The sequence below is a fragment of the Pinus tabuliformis genome, chromosome 2_2 (genome assembly GCF_031772625.1).
Source record: "Pinus tabuliformis cultivar Carrire ecotype Pingquan chromosome 2_2, CPIR1, whole genome shotgun sequence".
NCBI lineage: Eukaryota > Viridiplantae > Streptophyta > Pinopsida > Pinales > Pinaceae > Pinus > Pinus tabuliformis.
The window spans coordinates 175480245-175496674 of record NC_142300.1 but is presented as its reverse complement, the minus strand read 5'-3'; the positions used below and the strand labels follow the sequence as shown (position 1 = coordinate 175496674).

At 40.9% G+C, this 16430-nt stretch overlaps 1 protein-coding gene across 2 annotated transcripts in view; it reads right to left on the bottom strand.

Moving 5' to 3' along the window:
- The window catches only part of RH1 (RNA helicase 1), a 367146-nt gene that overhangs the window by 110485 nt on the left and 240231 nt on the right, over window positions 1–16430 (bottom strand). The window lies entirely within an intron of this gene.

The following is a 16430-nucleotide window of genomic DNA, read 5'->3' as shown; positions in this document are numbered from 1 at the left end:
ATTCATAGCCTTATGTATATATACAATGTACATGCAATCAACAAACATTGAGGTAATGAACAGCATGCAATGATGTTACCTCACAAGTGATGATAAATAAATTGAAATATGGAAGTCCTCATTATGTACAGAGGTCCACATAACACAACTGTTAAGGAAACCAATTAGGACATCCTAATGGCGCATTCATAATGATTACCCTATCACATAGTTCCTGACCTACTAATAAAGTTATTTCATACATCACCATATAATAACAATATCATAAACCAAATGTGTAATTCACTTCAAGACAAAAGAAGACTACAAGACAGTATGATACAGTGATCATTTTGGGGCTAACATATGTCCCCTCCTTTTGTGTTCTGCTCAAGCAGTAACTAGACTATCATCTTCAGTGATGGCTCCCGTTCCCTAGTCAGTGCTGTCATTGAAAATCTAACTTCTCATGAGCACGTATCCAATTTCTTTAGCATCTCTTAATTATCTTAATTGATATCTCTTATCCTTTTCCACCTCATCCTCTTTCAGTAATTAGTCTCTTCTCCAGTTAGCTATTCACATGTTTGGATACTATTTGTTAATCAACATCAATGCTCTAATCTCAACTATATCGACATTGATATTAAAACATCATATCAACATAATTATATGTGCACAGAAAACTACAATACACATTCAAGCAAAAACATAAAACAATAATTAAGTGCAGATCAGTTTTGCACGACTCGTATAAGACTCGTCTAGCTTGGTGCTCTTGATTAAATACTAGTTCCATACCCTCATACATGACAAAATCCAATGGAAACATTGCAATCCCCCCAATCCTAAAAAACTGTTAAGTCTGCTGGATTTTGAGTGAGATCTAAAATTCTACTCTGTACATATGAAATCCAATGAGGTAGGAACCACTCTCAAACATCCCGAGTCATTTCATGGCAATGTTAAAAATTTAAGTAAAAGGATGAAAATAAAAGATAAAGGAGAATGTCGCTTTTACTTTAAGAACTTGTAACATAACCCTACTGTTCCTAGCCCCTACTAAGGGTAGAAGGAGGCAGTGACTCTGTTGACCCAACCTCCAAAGTCCAGTTATGGAAATGGGGTCTAAACTTTTTGACCTTTTTCAACTTCCTCGAAACATAAAACAGATAATATCATTGTGTTTGTCTCATTGAGACCTTTCAAATGATATAGAATTTGCCCCACTCCAACTCCCGGATCAACAGATATCATCGGTTAAAGATTGGCATATCATATAGTGCCACATCATCAAATATGCCACATGGCGCCCATATGGCTATCAAAATCATATCCATATCATCACCAAGTGACAATTTTCGACCTGCTCATACTAGGTTACAACCCTTTATCAATGGTTCGCATCTATAATATATTACATGGGTGACACCTTTTTCTTTTTCTTACCCTTCCATGCATTACGCAGGCCTCTCCCTGCCACATCATCCCAGAGATTAAATCTCGAGGATTTCTCTTGCATTCCCTCGTCATATCTTCCGGGGTAATATTTCCGAGATTGCGCGGATTCATGAGGATGCCATGTCCCTTCCTAAATAATTTTGGGACAAGATTTAATTTTGCATTATTGGGCCAATTTTGGAGTTAGTGGACCCCATTCGATGCTATTAGGAGATTAGACTAGGAGAAGATGTTTTGTTTTGAAGTTAAGTTACACATGGCGGCCACCCTCACTAGGGAATTACACACTCCCTAGTTCGATATGCATGGAGGAGAGATAACTTTTGCATGGTGTTGGTTAAGTGGGGCCCATGATGGAGGACGAAATGTAGGGAAAATTCCCCCACGAAAACTATATAAGGAGGGCAGCTCTCCTCTTTTTATGCATTCATGAGTGTATATCGATTTCTCTTGGTTGCTCGAGCTGCTTAGCTGAGTCACTCACTGTTTAGCACGAGTTCTTCAAGCGAAGAGCTCACCCTTTCTTCAGGGACTTCGAGTGCCACCCTAGGAAGGTTTCCTTCATTTCTTCAGGAGGAGATTCACATTGTGATTTCCAACAGTAGCATTTCCTTCCAAGTAGTGCGTATTTCTGGAGGACGCAGTGAGAGAGGAGGCCAAGTTGTTTGTGGAGCTGAGCAGTGGAGTTTTGTTGTGAGAGTTTTTGGAGGAGAGGCTAAGGAGGATTAGCCTTTGGGGGAGTTTGGGAGCTGATTGAGCTTCAGGGTTGGCAGTGTGACTTTCACACTAGTGGGCTAGTGTAGAGACAGTGTTTGGGGAGATCATTTGGTGGGTAGAGTATCAACCCTTGAGGCTGAGCTTTGTTGTGGAGGTTGGAGGAGCTACTCGGTGTGAAGTTTGATCCCTTTCCAGAGCTTGGAGGAAGACTTTGTCGCCATTTCTTGCAGGCCGTATTGTTGGAGCTGTTTGGAGGGCGTAGGCCATAGAGGAGGTCTAATTGGGTGATTGGTTTCAGGCCAAACCCTTTCTAGGTTTTAGTGGGTTTTGGCCAAGGAGCTTGTGGCTGAAGTTTCATCATTTTCTAAGCACTGGAGGCCAGGTTTCTTGCAGCTCCTTTCTAGCCAGCAGTTGTTGTAACTAGGAGACAGCGCAGAGCTTTAGAGAACCAGTTGCTTTCTAGCATTTGGGATTATTGTCGACCCCTGGGTTCTATCTAGCTTGCCCTTAAAGCAAGCCCAGGTGCTCTTTCCACACTATTGTACATTGCTCCATTAATAAATAAAATTGCTCAGTTGGTTCTCATTTCTGTTGTGTATTGAATATTTGTTGATCGATTAATTTTTTGTGCATAAATCGAATTGAATTTTGTATATCACTGTTTGTTTAAGTTTGGAACATTACAGTGGTACCAGAGCTTAGATTTTGGCTCAGTCGTGGGAAAATTTTCTATGGCTGAAGAACACTGGCAAAATATCACTTACAGAAGGCAGAGGTACCGCAACAGCGAAAGGCAATTGGAGATTACTCCAGACACAGAGGATCATGGGAATACCGCAGTAGCAGAAGATATGGGTGAGCCCAAGGGCAAGGAAGAGATGGCTTTCAATAGCCTCGTGAAGGCTTTGAGTGATTTAGCAAAGGGGCGGAAGGAGATGCTAGACGAGATCAAAATGAAAAACCGGGAGCGAAGCACTCACCGAGAGTTTATAGCTGGAGAGACTTTTGGGGCCTCTCAACAGTTCGATCATCTTTCTCCCACTGCACAACGGCCATCCTCGAGTGAGCCAACTTGACCTACTTTACCTTCTTTTATACCTTTGGTGCAGGGAGAGACTAGTGGAGGTGAGGATCCATCGTTGATGGGGGAGCATTTCCGGGAGTGGCAGTCCATGGGGGTAGACTTCAGAGAGGCTCTAACTTTCAGAGACTTTTGCAAGCTCAAGCAGAACGAGAAGGGAAAATTTTATGGTACTCAAAACTATGAGCTATATCGTTCTATTGGGAAAATGCATTTCCCTACATATGATGGCACTTCCAAGAGCACAGCATGTGCTTGGGTGGAGAAAATGGATACATACTTCCAGCTGAATCGAATGACAGAAGTAGAAGCCATCAAGATGGCCACATTGCACCTGGAGGGGGAGGCACGCGATTGGTGGTTTCAAGGTTTGTCCACTCTAGGGCATTCCAGCGTGGCCTCCTACGAGAACTTCACACGGAGAGTAATGGAGCACTTTGATCGGAAGGATCCAAAGGCTCACTTCAGAGAGTTGACCTAGCTTCGACAGACAGGGCATTCGGAGCATTATATCTCGGAATTTTTGAGGGTCTCAGTCATGGTGCCCGATTCGTCAGATGCGAGGAGAGTATACACATTTGTGGAGGGATTGATAGAGCCATTGCGAGGACTGGTGAAGTCTCGCAAACCATCAATTCTTCTCGAGGCAGTATCTTGCACTCGGGATTTGCAGGGGGGCATCCCCAAGGCTCGAGCTCCATTTCCTACACACACTCCCTACCCTTAGAAGGGAAGTGACACTAGAGCACCCACAACATAGAGAGCAACCCACGGGCGTGGTCAGTTGGATGATGAAACCAGGAGAGACCTCAGGAGGAAGAAGCTATTCTTTACATGTCGTGAGCCTTAGGCACCTGGTCATTGGTGCACAGCAGGCAAGGCCCATTACATCAAGGTCTTCTCAGACAATGATCAAGAGGATGATGAGGAGTTGGAGTTTGGTGGCGGAGATAGCGAGGAGCCAGCAGGGAAAGGACCACCACCACCACCTCAGGGAGGAGCATCCTTCGCACCAGCAGGGGGAGTCCTAGCTTCTTTGTGCGGGATTCCCAAATTCTTGACTTTGAGGATCAGAGGTACAGTGCAGGGGCAGTGTGTCTCAGTCTTGGTAGATAATGGGGCCACCCACAATTTTATTGATGCTCAGATGGTCCAGAGGAGGGGCATCACCACTACAGAGTTTGAGGGGTTTTTAGTCCTAATACCAGGGGACAAGACTACGCAGTGCACTCGATATGTTCTCGCTTTGACAGTGACCATGGGGAACTATTCGATGACAGACCACTTTTTCGTGTTGGATGTACCGATCACCAATGTGGTGATGGGTGTCCAATGGTTGTATTCCCTTGGTCGGGTTACCATCGATTGGAAACAGTTGGTGATGGAGTTTACTGGGCCAGATGGCAAGCCAGTGGTTCTTAGGGGCATGCATTCATACTCCCCTCAGACAGTTTCAGCTCATCGAATGGAGGTCGATTTGAGGCATGGAGACATAGCATGGGCAGTAGAGCTAAGGGTTTCAAAGGCTGGGGGAAAGACCACACCACCACATCCGGGCATACAAGCAATACTGGATAAATGTCCGGTAAATTTTGGAGATATACCACCAGGGCAACCACCTGACAGAAGATTTGAGCACACTATAGAGTTGGAGCCTGGTGTGCAGGCGGTCATCACCACCCCCTATAGGCATCCTAAGGCATATAAGGATGAGATCGAGAGAGCCATCCAGGAGTTGTTGGCATTGGTTCACATCAGACCGAGTTCTAGTCCATTTGCTTCTTCGGTTGTGTTGGTGAAGAAGAAGGACAAGACTCTTCGCATGTGTATTGATTACAAGGCCCTCAACAAGAAGACGTTGAAGAACAGGTATCCCATTCCGCGGATTGATGAGTTGATGGACGAGCTTAGAGGGGCCAAATACTTCTCTAAGATAAATCTGCGGTCAAGGTATCATCAGATTCGGGTGAGAGAGCAGGACATTTCGAAGACAACCTTCAAGTGTCATTATGGGCATTTAGAGTTCCTAGTCATGCCTTTTGGGTTGAGCAATGCATCGGCTACTTTCCAGTCATGCATGAACCATGTGTTCCGAAGCCAGCTGAGGAGGTTTGTACTAGTATTCCTTGATGACATATTGATCTACAACAAGACATGGGAGGAGCAACTGTAGCGCTTGGAGACAGTCTTGTGTATATTGGAGGAGTAGCACTTCTACGTGAAGATGTCTGCGTGCGAGTTTGGATTGACAGAGATGCTTTACTTAGGACACATCATCGGTGCAGATGGGGTCAAGGTGCATGAGGAGAAGATTTGGGCCATTTAAGATTGGCCAGAGCCCCGAGATGTGACAGTATTGAGAGGGTTTTTGGGCATCTATACCTATTATCGGAAGTTCGTGAAGGGCTTCTCACAATTGGCAGCACCCCTTACTGGTATGACTAAGAAAGGGGCCTTTGCGTGGACAGAGGGAGCTCAGGCAGCGTTTGATCACCTCAAGGAGGTGATGAGTTGTTGTCCGGTTTTAGCACTCCCAAATTTTTCTCAGCCTTTCACATTGGAGTGCGATGCATCAGGTGTAGGGATTGGGGCAGTCTTGTCCCAAGATGGGCACCCCATTGCTTTTGAGAGTAGGAAGCTTCTACCTCATGAGATGTCGTATTCCATTTACGACAAGGAAATGTTGGCCATAATGCATGCATTGGCCATATTTAGACAGCATTTGATGGGAAATCGATTTCGGGTGAAAACGGATCACAACAGTCTTTGCCATTTCATGGGTCAACAGGGCCTCAATGACAGACAGCAAAGATGGGTCAGCAAAGTGCAGGGAAAGCACAATGTAGTGGTGGATGCACTATCCAGGAGACCAGTCGGGCTTTCACTAATGAGCATTTGTCATCACTGGAAGGCCCAGTTACTGGTAGAGACTAGTACTCCAAGGATCGTCGAGCGTGCGAGATCTTGGAGGGTAGTTGTGCAAATGAGCGCTACAAGGTGATGGATGAGATCATTTATTATAAGGGACGCATATTTTTGGTTTCAGGATCACAATGGAGGAAGCACATCCTTCGAGCAGCTCATGATTCTCCTTTGTCCAAGCACCAGGGATTTAGGAAGACATATATGGCAGTGAGAGAGCGCTTCACTTGGAAGGGCCTAAAGGGAGATGTGTTGAGTCATGTATAGGAATGTGAAGCTTGCAAGAGGAATAAGGAAGAGTTGACCCATCCAGCAGGATTGTTGTAGCCTCTTCCCATCCCTGAGGGGAAATGGGAGAGCATCTCTATGGACTTCATTACTAGACTTCCCTAAGTGCAAGGGCAGGATTGTATTTTTGTAGCGATCGTCTGGGTGACCAAGTTTGCACACTTTTTTGCCATACTGACACGATCTTCAGCTTCACAAGTGGCAGAGTTGTTCTTCAGGGAGGTCTTTCATCTACACAGAGTCCCTAAGAGCATAGTCAGTCACAGGGATAGCCTATTCATGGGAGGATTTTCGCAGGAGCTCTTCAGACTAGTCGGCACTGAGCTCACCCCGAGCACCAGCTATCATCTGCAGACCGATGGTCAGACAAAGAGGGTGAACTAGTGGTTAGAGGGCTATCTCAAGAATTATGTGACAGGGCAGCAAAGGGCTTGGATTCGATGGTTGCACTTGGAAGAGTATTGTTACAACACCACCCATCATATGTCTATTGGTATGACTCCTTTCCGTTCTTCATATGGTTATGATGCTTTATCTTTTGCTGATATTGTTTTTGGAGACAACAAGGCCCCAAAGGCAAAGAATTGGATCCTAGAGAGCCAAGATATCCTCAAGGCTCTTAAGGATAAGTTACAGGAAGCCCAGAACCAGCAAAAGATGTATGCTGATTGGCATCGAGTAGAGAGACATTTTGAGGAGGATGACTTGGTCTACCTTCAATTGCAGTCGTACCAACAGTCCACACTCAAGTAGAAGGGGGTCGAAAAGCTATAGCCGAGATTCTTTGGGTTGTACAGAGTAAGCAGGAGAGTTGGAGAGGTGGCTTAGGAGTTGGAGCTACCACCAAGGAGCAGGATTCATAACATCTTTCATGTGTCATGCCTCAAGAGGGTGTTGGGGCAGCAGGTTACAACAGTCATGTTGTTGCCTCTGCTTGATGATGAGGGACATTTGATCTTAGAGCCGAAAGCCATCTTGGAAACTAGAGAGAGGAAGCTCAGGAGTAGGATAATCAGAGAATATTTGGTGTGATGGAAGAATCTACCATATGAGGAAGCCACTTGGAAGGAGAGCACATTGTGGAGCATCCGGCATTGAAGTTGCTTGGGGACAAGCAACATTTGGGAGCGGAGGACTGTCATGTCCCTTCCTAAATAATTTTGGGACAAGATTTAATTTTGTATTATGGGGCCAATTTTCGAGTTAGTGGACCCCATTCGATGCTATTAGGAGATTAGACTAGGAGAAGATGTTTTGTTTTGAAGTTAAGTTACACATGGGGGCCACCCGCACTAGGGAATTACGCACTCCCTAATTCGATATGCATGGAAGGGAGATAACTTTTGCATGGTGTTGGTTAAGTGGGGCCCATGATGGAGGACGAAATGGAGGGAAAATTACCCACGAAAACTATATAAGGAGGGCAGCTCTCCTCTTCTTATGCATTCATGAGTGTATATCGATTTCTCTTGGTTGCTCGAGCTGCTTAGCCGAGTCACTAGCTATTTAGCACGAGTTCTTCAAGCAAATAGCTCACCCTTTCTTCAGGGGACTTCGAGTGCCACCCTAGGAAGGTTTCCTTCATTTCTTCAGGAGGAGCTTCACATTGTGATTTCTAGCAATAACATTTCCTTCCAAGTGGTGCTTACTTCTGGAGGACGCAATGAGAGAGGAGGTCGAGTTGTTTGTGGAGTTGAGCAGTGGAGTTTTGTTGTGAGATTTTCCGAAGGAGAGGATAAGGAGGAATATCAGACTTTGGAGGAGTTTGGGAGCTGATTGAGCTTCAAGCTTGGCAATGTGACTTTCGAACTACCTGGGCCAGCGCAGAGGCAGTGTTTGGGGAGCTCATTTGGTGGGTAGAGTATCAGCCCTTGAGACTGAGCTTTGCTATGGAGGTTGGAGGAGTTACTCGTGTGAAGTTTGCTCTCTTTCCAGAGCTTGGAGGAAGATTTTGTGGCCATTTCTTGCAGGCCATATTGCTGGAACTGTTTGGAGGGCGTAGGCCATAGAGGAGGTCGAATTTGGGTGATTGGTTTTAGGCCAAACCCTTTCGGGGTTTTTGTGGGTTTTGGCCAAGGAGCTTGTGGCTGAAGTTTCATTATTTTCCGAGCACCGAAGGCGAGGATTCTTGTGGCTCCTTTCCACCCAACAGTTGTCATAACTAGGAGACACCGTAGAGCTTTAGAGGAGCAATTGCTTTCTAGCATTTGGCATTACTATCGATACCTGGGTTCTGTCTAGCTTGCCCTTGAGGCAAGCCTAGGTGCTCTTTCCACACTCTTGTACATTGCTCCATTAATAAATAAAATGGCACAGCTGGTTCTCATTTTTGTTGTGTATTAAATATTTGTTGATCGTTTAATTTTATGTGCATAAATCGAATTGGCTTTTGTATATCATTGTTTGTTTAAGTTTGGAACATTACAGAGGACCCTGTTGTCAACATGTTCAAACACCTTTGTTACAACTACATGGTTAACTCCACATCACCCTCGTCAAACACTTTTTCGACGCATGCAACACTTCCGGGATGACCTAGCCTTTTAAACCTCTAGAATGACACAAATAACCTACACGGCTTTCTTGCTCCAATGTGATGAGTCTGCTATCCCACCTTTCCACGTCCTCCCAGAAATAAAATCCTGGGAATTTTCCACGATGCCTCCGCACAAAACCAATGGGGTCCAAAATGTCAGGGTGGATGTCATCCTTTGTCACGCCCTCTACGTCATGTGCCATGTAACTGTGGGTCCCACTATACATGACATCGCAAAACTCACACAAAATCATGTTGTAAAGGGAACTCGGGATTCCATTCGTCACTTTGTGCTGGGGTGTACAACTGGCCCCACTATGCCACGTCACCCCAAGAATAAAATCCCTAGAGTTTCCCCTTGGGGCTCCCCTTGAAATCTCTAGGTACAAAACTCCAGGACATGTCAGTGACTATGAGCATTCAGCTCTCTATAGTCCAGATTTCTCCTATTCCGCCTTTGGTTGTCGTGTCTGATCACTTGGCTTATCAAGCTTGACCCTCCAGGCTTCTTCGGGCCTTAAACTCCAACCCACAGTATATGTAATATGTAAAGGTTTTGGGGCTATTCCCCGTTCTCAAGCTCAGTGATGGTGGTTCTATTATGCATGGGCAAGATTGCGACTTAGTGCTCGGGCCCTTCGAAGAACTTCCCCTTTAGCGCTTGTCACACATATGCACAGGTTGGGACTGTTGACCACTACGTGTCAACTACCCATAACAGTACACCCCCTTTTCTTCGCAAAAAGGGATAGCGCTTGATCGACATGTCCGTGCCATTCGACAGTCATCGTCAACTTGATCATAGTATGTTGTAAACCCAGTCTGCATGTGTGAATTGTAAATAATCTTAGCAGATACGAGTCATGTATGTAAATTGACTAGGTGGACCTAATTTTCTAGTGATAATCTACGTTCTGGAAGGTTTTTCGTCTCACCGATCCATGATCGGCAGAGTTTTCCTTCAGCCTAACCCCAAAGCCGGAATGAATTTTGTCATTGGAATCTTAGGAGAATCCTAGTGTGTTAATCTGCTAGATTATAGTTGTGTCGCAGAACTGGGTGGTTTATGAGGGTCTATGTCAGATGAGTTTTCCCCCTTAAGATGTAAAGTTGTAAAAGTCATGATGTAAAGTGTCTTGAGGGTTAGGAAATGTTTTAATCACCTCATAAGTCCTAAGTCCTAGGTCTAGGTGATTTTTCCAAAGGCAAAGTTCGAGGATCCATTTAAAGATAAATTAAAAATTAAAAGAATAACTGAAAAATAATAAATAATAAAATTTATAAAATAAATTAAAAAAATAAATAAAAATAATAAAATAATAAAATAAAGTAAAACCTAAAAATAATAAAATAATAATATTTTTGAGTAAATAAATGCAGAATTTCAATTTTTAATGCATTAAAAAATTCGACGGATGAGATTAAGAGATATCTTGATCCTCATCGACGGTCGAGATTAGTTTGACATGGATCACTCGAACTAGCTGTTGGGAATTTTTCCTTTAAATAGGGTGCTAGGGGTCATTTGAGATGAGACTTGATATGAGAGCCTGGTGCTAAAGAAAGCTCTCTTGTAGTCATTTTTTGTGCAATAAAGAAGACTTTGGGGTTAAAAATCTTGTTGGTGTTACTCTTTTGGAAATGTTGTAAGATTGTTTTATTTTTCTGCATAATTTTATTTTCAGCCATTTAAGATAGCTTAATGAAGATTGATCTAAGCACATGTATCTTGTCTAATCTTTGGGGTTTGAATGATAGTTTAGATTCTGAAATATAGTGGCAGGTATCTCCATTTGATCTGGGTTTCACTATTGTTTTCTCCCTCTATGTTAATGGTTGATTTTAAGCTGTGCAGGAAATCCTTTTTTTCAGATTACCGGGCGTTAGGGGAAGTTCTTCGCTGAACCAGCCAACTCCCGGATTGTGTTTTCTGAAAGAGCCCAGCCAATTCTTGATCCCGGGCTTATCATTCGAAATTTTTTTTATGAATGCATACAGGGTTTTCTGAAGCGTCTTACATTAAAATTAAGTTCTGATAATATTACTGTGGATTATTGACAAATCTGGCTATTTTAGAGCCTTTAACCTGTAATTATTGTAATTACTTAATTGGTTCTAGGGTTTTTTTTTAGGTTTTGTCTCTGGCATATTTTATTTCTGGGTTTTCTGTTATTGCAGGTTGCTGGTACAGGTTTCGAAATTCTTTTTGGCGTTTTCATTAAGCAAATCTAAAGCAGGGTGATTTACGATTCACTGGAGATTTTGCAGTTTCAGTTTCTCTGTTACTTAGGGTTTCAGCAGGAAAAAAATTTCGATTTTTTTTTTTTAAGCAGGCTGGAAAACACTGTTGGCCACACTCCTTTAACGTTGCTAGAAAGCCTCAAATCCGTAGCAGCGTACTACCTCGTTCATTGATCTACGTCCATTTTCTTGTATGTTGCTACACCTCTTTGCCGTCATCCCTTTACCATCACATTCCATATAGCCGTCGGACCCCATCTCTCCACGTTGCATTAAACCTATCGCTGCCCAGCTTAACAAATTTGCTCCTTTCTGCTCCCTTACCTGCAAAAAATCCACAATCCATATCCCTACATCCACGCTTCTACTGCTCCACACAGCGTCCATATCCCTTAGCCTCCCACGTGCTCTTTTTGTTGTCAAATTTTCTCATTAACACTCGGCCTTCCCTATTTTTGTTGTTCGTTGAGCTATCATCGCTGCCTGTACGCTATTTTGCCAACAAACGCAGCTTCAGCACCTGCAAATAATAACAAAAAAAAAGGAAAAAACCACGCTGCTCCTCATGCTTTACTCTCTGGACCTGCAACCTACAGTCACCTCATCGATACCCTATCTGCGTCCTCTGCGTGTGGTTCTGAGCTGCCAAACCCTGCGTACTCCCCTTACCTGCAAGCAGAATCCTCGGTGGCTCTTTTCCGCCGTCAAGTTTCGTTCCACCTGCAGCTGCACATTTGAAACACGATTTCATCTTTTGCACATTAGGTTTAGCTTAGGTATTTTATGATGCATATGGTAAGTCGTTGGCAAATGTTTCTTTTTTAGATTTCATTTAAATTAGATTTCGTTCTTTTTTTTTATTTTGTTCAATTTAGAATTTTGTTTAAGTTTCATTTAATTTTAGGGTAACGTGTGCATATATATATCTTGCTAATTCTTTTTTACTTTAGAACTTCATAAAAAAGAAAAATTTAGGGCTTGGTTTATAATTAGATTATTTTTAGTTTTAAATTTTAAAGTTAATTAGATTTTATTTTATTTTTTAGTTTAGAATTTAAATTAGCTTTGTTTATTTTTAAGCTTCAGTTTCATTTTAATTTAGATTTGATTTTTTTTATATAGTTTTAGATTAGATTAATTTAGATTTTATTTTTCTTTTTTTTTTAGGCTTTGTTTCATTTTGAGTTTAAAAATTAAAATTCATAAAAATTATAAAGCTTTTAACAAATAATAAAAAATTATAAAAGATATAAAAATTTTCTTATAGTTTAGGTTTTGAATTATTTCAGTTTAGATCTAGTTTTGTTAGAAGCGAATAATAAAAAATTAAAAAATAAAAATAAAAAATTTTCTTTTTAGTTCATTTGTTGGATTTAAAGTTTCATTTTCGTTTAAAAAACATAAAAATATTTTGGAAATATTTTGCCAGATTCAGCCTTGGCTCAGGGATTTATCACGTTTTATCTTTTTTGCTGAGGCTAAAATTTCGATATGGAACTAATGTTTATCATTTTTATGTGATTTAGCATGCTTGAATGATCATTTTGAAGATTAGCTACATAAATGAGATATCTCATTAGCGTTTAAAATTGGATGGTTGTGTATCGAAGCTCTATCTTTCGAAGTTTTAAATTGCTGGAGTATCATTTAAGCATTTTCTCGCATCTGATAGGATTTTTGTTTGAGTTATTTGATGATAAATGATTGCTCTACATGGTTTACATTTCTACAACATTTAGTAAGTAATCATTTAAACATTAACCCCATAAGGCACTGGTCCATTAAATTAATAAAATCTATTTAGTGTTGGTTTCCTTTCATATCTCCCAACCCAACTGATTTACAGTTGGTCATTCATTTTCCTATAGGGTCTACCCCCCTTAGCCGCGAGAGACAAGCTTAAACGGAGAGATCGGGGATCAGGGTGACAGCCCCCGGTCTGAGCATTGTCGTGACAATCTGTGCGACGACATTTTTTGGCGTCGTTGTCAGGGATACTTTATTCTCGGTGTTTCAACGACTTTTTATCATTCATCGTTCATCTTTCTATCATCTGTTTGAGCCGGCAATGCCAACATTTTTTGACGCCATTACCGGGGACAGAGTTTTTCTGTCCCTGGTGTTTCAGCAACATTCATATTCTCATTTCTCATCATTCTTTCAACTTTCTCATCTCGCGTTTGAGTTGGCAGATTCAACATTTTTTGGCATCATTTGGATCTCTTTCTTTCGTCATATCAACAACTTCTCTTTAGTTCGTTTCTTGTTTGGGTGGCGACTCCATTTCTTTTCATTTATTTTCCCAGACAAGAAGCCTCTCTCATATCAGCTTGTTGGTTACTTTTTGGATCCTACAATTTGACTCATTGTTCAAGTGGCGACTCCATTTCTTTTATTTATTAATTTTCTTGAGCAAAGATCTCTTTCTATCATCCATTTGATCCCTTATTATTCATCATGGATTATTCGTTTAAACCATGTCATTTTGCTGGTGTTCGCCATGATATTCCGAAGGTGGCCATTTCTAAATTACCTGTGTTCTCGGGTGGTGATTCAGTCATTGTTAAAAATCATCTAGGCTAGTTTACTCGTATAATGATCATGTATTGTAGATCTCCTCAATATAATCATGAAGATGTCAAAATGCATCTATTTGTCCTTTCCTTAGAAGATGATGCTTTGAATTGGTTTAATAGTTGTCCTGAAGATTCCTTCACTTCTTTACAAGACATTGTCGATGCTTTTAAAGATAGATATGGTGATCCAGATAGCTCGCTTTGTGCCCCTAAAATTGTGCAACCAAATAAAAGTAATCTTATAAAAGGTTCAGCTGTCAATGAAAGATTTCAAGACAATGCTTCATATTAGAATTTGCCATCCACTTGTACCATTGCAGATCATAGTGGAAAAGTATAAACAAATTGTAAAAACAGTGTTGACAATGAAAAGGAAGATCATAAGCAAATTATACAAGAACTAATGCTACTGGTAAAAAATATGGAGATCAATCAAACTAATTACGCCAATGATGTGAGAATTTTATGCACCCACCTGGAAAAGCGTAATAGGGAGATAGAGATCATGCAAAATCAGCATACTAAGGAAATTGAGGCCATGAAGACTCATCATGACACAGAAATTAGTTTTATGCAAAGCAAGTTATCAGGCTTAGAGGAAAATATGACGACCATGCAAGCAAATCATAAGGAAGAGATAAACTCTATGCAGCATTGCTTAATGACCATAAAGGAAAAAGACGATAAAGTAATAAAAGATATGGAAGCTAATCAGATATGTCTTCAGAAAAAGTTATTGACCATGGAGGAAGATCATGCCAGGGAAATCAGTGTTATGAAAGTTGAACACTCTAGCCAGATAAATGCCATTACAATAGAGGTACATAAATTTCAACAGCGGATTAAGGATGAAAGAAACCAAGAAACATCAATAGATCAAGAGCCTTCTCATTTGCTGCAACAAGCTCCATCTTACTATCAGGAGGTCATTGGTTCGATTGCAAGGTGGTTAATTGAAGGTGATCCAGATCAGATGCAGGATAAAGAAAGACATGTCACGCATATCTTACATACTTCATCTGATAGCTTTGAAGCAGAAAGTTCCATGTCATCAGTGATACAGCCTGCCAGGAAGAAAAAGTGCAAAAGAAAGAAAATGAGAAGAAGATTTGATGCATCAGACGGCCACGAGCAGCTTGATTTTCGGATAGGAAAAAGTCCTACCATTTGTAGAATTGGACATGGCACATCCGACAAGCAGCTGACAGATTTGCCTGAAAGCAGGGAAATGCTCAGTATACACTATATTGAACACATCTGATGCCATGGGGCATCCTTTGTATTGTATTTCTAACCCTACTCCTTGTCATTTCAGCATTTCATTTATGTTTTAGGATTAGATTTACCCTTCTAGATAGTTAATAAATGAAGAGCTTATATTTTTCCTGTGCTTAACGTTATATGATGATTTTTGGATGGACGCTACTTATGTTTTATTGTGTGTTGCGTGGATGCAAATTCTGGATTCTCACATTCCTACAGTGCAGCAACGTGTCCCCAAGTAGAGCCAGATGTTGACCACTACGTGTCAACTACCCATAGCAGTACACCCCCTTTTCTTCACAAAAAGGGATAGCGCTCGATTGACATGTCCATGCCATTCGACAATCATCGTTGACTTGATCATACTATGTTGTAAACCCAGTCTGCATGTGTGAATTGTAAATAATCTTAGCAGATATGAGTCATGTATGTAAATTGCCTAGGTGGACCTAATTTTCTAGTGATAATCTACGTTCCGGAAGGTTTTTCATCTCACCGATCCATGACCGGCAGAGTTTTCCTTTAGCCTAACCCCAAAGCCGGAGTGAATTTTGTCATTGGAATCTTAAGAGAATCCTAGTGTGTTAATCTGCTAGATTATAGTTGTGTCGCAGAACTGGGTGGTTTATGAGGGTCTATGTCAGATGAGTTTTCCCCCTTGAGATGTAAAGTTGTAAAAGTCATGATGTAAAGTGTCTTGAGGGTTAGGAAATGTTTTAATCCCCTCATAAGTCCTAAGTCCTAGGTCCTAGGTGATTTTTCCAAAAGCTAAGTTCGAGAATCCATTTAAAAATAAATTAAAAATTAAAAAAATAACTGAAAAATAAAAATTTCAAAAAATAATAAATAATAAAATTTATAAAATAAATTAAAAAAATAAATAAAAATTTTAACAAAAATTATGAAATAATAAAATAAAGTAAAAACCTAAAAATAATAAAATAATAATATTTTTGAGTAAATAAATGCAGAATTTCAATTTTTAATGCATTAAAAAATTCGACGGATGAGATTAAGAGATGTCTTGATCCTCATCGACGGTCGAGACTAGTTTGACAAGGATCACTCGAACTAGCTGTTGGGAATTTTTCCTTTAAATAGGGTGCTAGGGTCATTTGAGATGAGATTTGATCTGAGAGTCTGGTGCTAAAGAAAGCTCTCTTGTAGTCATTTTTTGTGCAATAAAGAAGACTTTGGGGTTAAAAATCTTGCTGGTGTTACTCTTCTGGAAATGCTGTAAGATTGCTTTATTTTTCTGCATAATTTTATTTTTAGCCATTGAGGATAGCTTAATGAAGATTGATCTAGGCACAGGTATCTTGTCTGATCTTTGGGGTTTGAATGATAGTTTAGATTCTGAAATATA